Source organism: Bos grunniens, chromosome 18 (assembly GCF_055505025.1).
Source record: "Bos grunniens cultivar Pamir isolate PY7600 chromosome 18, Bosgru_T2T1.0, whole genome shotgun sequence".
Lineage (NCBI taxonomy): Eukaryota > Metazoa > Chordata > Mammalia > Artiodactyla > Bovidae > Bos > Bos grunniens.
The window spans coordinates 57,639,722-57,645,721 of NC_141182.1; positions in this window are offsets into that span (position 1 = coordinate 57,639,722).

Consider the following 6,000-nt stretch of genomic DNA (forward strand, 5'->3'; position numbering starts at 1 on the left):
AAGGTCATGGGAAGCATCATGAGATAACACCTTCCAAGGCGTCAGCACAGCGTCTTCGCCTGCTCGCAACACGCCCACAGGCAGAAGGAGCTTGAAATGCTGAGAGGGCCCACCTCTGCTGTCCTTCGTCTCAGGAGAGACTCAGGACGATCAGCTCCTCCCGGAGACGCACGTCAAGTTTTCCTTTGCTGTCCACACGGGTTCTCTCCCCGGATTCTGCCAACACGGGAGAGGTGAGCGGCACTGACGTCCCCTGCCGACCCCAGAACAGCAGACCCCGCCGCCCGTCCCGGCCTGAAGCTGGCTCTGAGCTCTCACAGACGCGCCCGAAGCCCCGTGTTCAGCCCGGGCCTCGCCTGGAGCAGGAAGACAAGCAGCGCTGATGCTCCTCCAGGACCAGGAGCCGGAGTTTGCGAAGAGGATCCTCCTGGGACCCCAGATGAGAACCGCTTGCCTAAAGATTTTCTCTGCAGCTTTAAAGTGGATACAAACCCTCCCCAGTCTAAGAAGCTATGAATTAGCCAGTTTGAGGGGAACCCGTGAAATGACACGTTGAACAAGCCCCCTGTGGGTGCTGTCGCTGCTCCTGTAACACCTGTCTTCCGTGGCACTGAGCTGGAGCCATCCCACACAGCACACCTGGGAGCCCTGAGCCGGTGAGGGCGCGGGGCTGGAACCTCTGAAAACACCGGCTCCCTCCGCCTGATGCCCCGGGGAGGGGCTCCTCCTGGGGGCGGCCCTCCGTGGCCTCGAGCTGCGCCTGGGGAAGGGGAGGTGGGAGGCGAGTGCTGCACAAAGTCACATGATGCCCTTGCGGGGGGTGTGTGTCTGGGGGGTGTGGTGAGGCTTGCTCTCCGAGATCTTCCCAAAGTTACCCTGAGTCCTTGGGTCCTGTCTCCCCCTCCCCTTCCTGGGGCCACGTGCTTTCCTTCTCAGTAGCTCAGCCCTGTCCCACTCTTTTGCAACCCTGTGGACTATAGCCCTCCAGGCTCCTCTGCCCTTGGGATTTCCCAGTCACGAATACTGGAGAGGGTTGCCATTCCCTCTCCAGGGGATTTTCCTGACCCAGGGATGGAACCTGCGTCTCCTGGGTCTCCTACATGGGCAGGTGGGTTCTTTACCACTGAGCCACCTGGGGAGACCCCCTGGGCCCACATTTATTCACAAAATGATTAGCGTTGTGACCATCTACCCGCAGGTGAGGGGGCCTCCATCTTCAGAGGCCAGGGGCAGGAAGGTATTTACATCACAGCTTTCTTTGAAAATGAACCAAAGGCAGTCATGGAGGATTAAAATGTTTGTTGGGAAGGGACCAAAGCCTTTGGAAATGATGCCATAAATGTGTATCTGATGATGCACAAAGGAAGTAGTGATTAATATTAAGTAAAAAGGTACATTGTAACTGAATTAGCAGATGAAAAATTTTTTTTGGTGTTGCTGCCCTATTGTATGTGTGTTTCTACATTTTAGGAATTGTTTGAGGGATTTTCCTGGTGGGCCAATGGTTCAGAATCTGCCTTGCAATGCAGAGGATGCAGGTTTGATCCCTGGTCAGGGAACTAGGCTCCCACATGCCACAGGGCAACTAAGCCCATGCTCCCACAACTAGAACCTGATTCAGTCAAATAAATAGATATTTTTTTAAAAAAGAAAAGGATTATGTGGCTATAGTTTGTTCTCTCTCTACTCTTTACCTGATATTTTATCACATCTATAAAGTGCATTAATCGAGGTAAAAATAAAACAAGGGAAACACACCCATTTTCTAAATATTATTTGACAGCATTAAATCTTTTTAACCATGAAGTGTGAATACACCAATAACAATGTATTTTTTTAAGTTTAAAGATTTTTTTAGAGAAGGTTTAGTTTCACAGTAAAATTCAGAGAAAGGTGCAGAAATTTTCATATGCTTCTTATTCCCACATATGTTTAACCTCCTTCTTTATCATCATCTTCCACCATAGGGGTACTTCTGTTACCACTGATGAATCTATAGTGACATCAGTATTTAAGTCCATACTTTACCTTGTAGCTCACTTTCAGGGTTGTACAGTTTGTGACACTGGAGAAACATAATAACATGTGTCCATTATTAAAGGTTTCCATTTATTTTTGTTTAGTTTTTTTTTTTAAAGGAAACTTCATACTGTTCTCCACATTGGCTGTACCAGTTTACATTCTTTCTAACAGTGATGTTTCCACCAAGGAGGCTTCTCTTTTCTCCAGACCCTCTTTAGCACTTATTATTTGTAGATTTTTTTGATGATGGGCATTCTGTTGTAAGGGGATATTTCATTGCAGTTTTGATTTGCATTTCTCTAATGATTAGTGATGCTGAGCGTCTTTTCATGTGCCTCTTGGCCGTCTGTATGTCTTCTTTGAAGAAATGTCTGTTTAGGTCTTCTGCCCATTTTTTGATTGGATTGTTTGTTTTTTGGATACTCAGTTACATGAACTCTTTGTAAATTTTGGAGACTAATTCCTTGTCAGTCACATCCTTCACAAATATTTTCTCCCATTCTGTGGGCTTTTTGTTTTATTTGTGGTTTCCTTTGCTATGCAAAAGCTTTTGAGTTAAATTAGGTCTGATTTGTTTGCTTTTGCTTTTATTTCCATTACTATGGTAGATGGATCAAAAAAGATATTGTTGAGATTTATGTCAAATAGTGTTCTGCCTATGTTTTTCGCTAAGAAGGTTATAGTATTCAGACTTAATAATATGAAAACCAAAGACCCTTCTCAATGTACTTTTCAATACTTCCAAGTTCAATGGTACATGGGGTTCAAGGGACTGAAATATTTCTTGAGACATCTGGTACCCATGTTATTGACTATTCTTTAAGAATTCAAGTTTTTTGAATTAAAAAATTGACCAGTAAAAAAAATAAAAGGTTCCCACAAATAGTTTTCATTGTCCAGAAAATCCTCTAGACACAGAATATTCATAGCCCCACCTCTGCCAATCCTTGGATAACACTGAAATTTTTAAAATTAATTCCTACTAGAGTACACTTGCTTTACAAAGTTGGGTTCGTTTCTACTGCACAGCAAAACGAACCAGTCACACATATACATATACCCGCTCCCTTTGGGGCTTCTTTCTGACCCAGGTCACCACAGAGCATTGAGTAGACTTCCTTGTGCTGTAGAGTACATTCTCATCAGTTATCTCTTTTATACATAGCATCAATAGTGGATGCGTGTCAATCCCAATCTCCCGATTCATCTCCCTCACGCCCTTTCCCCCCTTGGTGTCCATACATTTCTTCTCTAGGTCTTTGTCTCTGCTTCTAGTTTGAAAATAGGATCATCTATACCTTTTTTCTAGATTCCACATATGTGTGTTGATATATGATATGTTTCTTTTTTTTTTTACTTAAAGCTCAACATTCAAAAAACTAAGATCATGACACATACTCCCATCACTTCACAGCAAATAGATGGGGAAAAAGAGGAAACAGTGATGTAAGACAAGCGTAGACACAAAGAGAGCAAGCTGGGCAGTCAGGCAGAGAAAGATTTATTATAGGAAGAGAGAAAGTGGCTGACTTTAGAGAGAAGCCAGTGCTCTCTTTTTTTACAGCCAACTCTTCTTAAACCTTATTGATGGGAAATTGCGCCCCAAAGGGAGGGGCCCTTAGTGTACCTTTAGCCCACAGCTGGGGTCTTGTTATCAGGGAGTTGAAGGGGTCTCATGGTTGGGGGGTCACATAGTCTTGAGAAACTGGCACCAGCAGGGGGAAACAGGATATCACCTTAAGGAAAAAAACAGGATGCCACCAGGGCAATTTGGTCACTGTGACTTCATCCCCTGTTTGTCAGGTCACCACAACGGGCCATTTTTAAACTATACACTATGAACCCCTTGTGAACCCTAACAAGACACAGACTTTACTTTCCTGGGCTTCAAAACCACTGTGGATGGCAACTGCAGCCACAAAATTAAAAGACACTTGCTCTGTCGAAGAAAAGCTATGGCCAACCTAGACAGCATATTAAAAAGCAGAGACACTACTTTGCCAACAAAGGTCCATCTAGTCAAAGCTATGGCTTTTCCAGTAGTCAGGTATGGATGTGAGAGTTGGACCATAAAGAAGGCTGAGCGCTGAAGAACTGATGATTTCAAACTGTGGTGCTAGAGAGGACTCTTAACAGTCCCTTGGACTGCAGGGAGATCAAACCAGTCAATCCTAAAGGAAATCAACCCTGAATATTCTTTGGAAGGACTGATGCTGAAGCTCCAATACTTTGGCCACTTGATATGCAAATTGACTGAATACAAAAGGAGAAAGGGGTGGCAGAGGATGACATGGTTAGATATCATCACCAATTCAATAGACATGAATTTGAGCAAACTCATGGGGATAGTAAAGGACAGGGGAGCCTGGTGTGCTGCAGTCCATGGGATCACGAAGAGTCAGACACAACTTAGTGACCTAACAATGTAAGATTAGGTGATTATTTCATCTTTATCCAAGGAAAGGAGAGCCTGGGTACTCTGCAACCATGACTCATGAGAATGTAGGGGCTTATAGTTGGGGCAGAGTCACCAGCCACCAGCTGGAATTGTTAAAAAGAGCCAAACAAATGTGAAAGATGGAGGAGACACTGTACAAAGACACAAAGGTGCTCACCAGGACAAGGATGCTCTGGGTGGCTCTAGGTTCGAGGGAGAATCTTGAAGAGATGCCGATCCTATGAATGTATTGCACACTTTGCTTGTGGCTGTCCAAGATGAAAACCATGGAGACACTGGACCAGATCATGAACACCAGACATGAAACAGCAGGAAGTAAAAACCATCCTACATTCAGTAAGACTTTGATTCTATTATGAATCAAACCATAAAAACACAATCCTAAATCTTTCTTCTTTGTGATGTTTCTGTTACTCCATTGATCTTTCATATACCTAGTAAATCGAATATTTATCAGCATGCGCACAACCCAGCAGAGGAAAATAGTGGATCCAATGTACTTGGGAGCTTTCATTTTAAGCTGTCCCCACCTGGAGTTCCTGGGACTGATGGTGATGGCCTGGCAGACCCTCAAGAGGCAGACGCTACCAATGGACACTCCCCTGGCCACTCTTTGGATATAGTAAACAATTTTGCATTCATTGAGAAAAGATTTCCACCCAAACACTTCCATTGTCCTTGGGGTTCCTGTAGAGAGCATGACCAAGGAGTTGGCCAGAAGCAGATACTCAGTGATCAGATCTGTGGATCTTAGCCTGCATCCGGTGAAGTGAAGGAAGAGATAATGGTAAAGAAGAGAGAAATTTCCCAGGATTCCAAATATATTCTGGGATAGGAAGATCAATTCTATTACAAAATCTCTGGTGGCCATCCTTCCAGTTCTCTATGAAGGATATTTGCCTTCTGAGCTAGAGTTTCCTGCACAAAAAAATGAGGCATGGGCCACATGTGTTACACCAAGTGAAATTTAATCTTGTCCACTTATTATTCATTTCCACAGAGATATATTACCTTCTTGTTTTTATTTTACTAAGAGGTTTCCATGATGGGGAAACAGTGGAAACAGTGTCAGACTTTATTTTTCTGGGCTCCAAAATCACTGCAGATGGTGACGGCAGCCATGAAATTAAAAGACGCTTACTCCTTGGAAGGAAAGTTATGACCAACCTAGATAGCATATTCAAAAGCAGAGACATTACTTTACCAACAAAGGTTCATCTAGTCAAGGCTATGGTTTTTCCTGTGGTCATGTATGGATGTGAGAGTTGGACTGTGAAGAAGGTGGAGGGCCGAAGAATTGATGCTTTTGAACTGTGGTGTTGGAGAAGACTCTTGACTGCAAGGAGATCCAACCAGTCCATTCTGAAGGAGATCAGCCCTGGGATTTCTTTGGAAGGAATGATGCTAAAGCTGAAACTCCAGGACTTTGGCCACCTCATGCAAAGAGTTGACTCATTGGAAAAGACTCTGATGCTGGGAGGGATTGGGGGCAAGAGGAGAAGGGGACGACAGAGGATGAG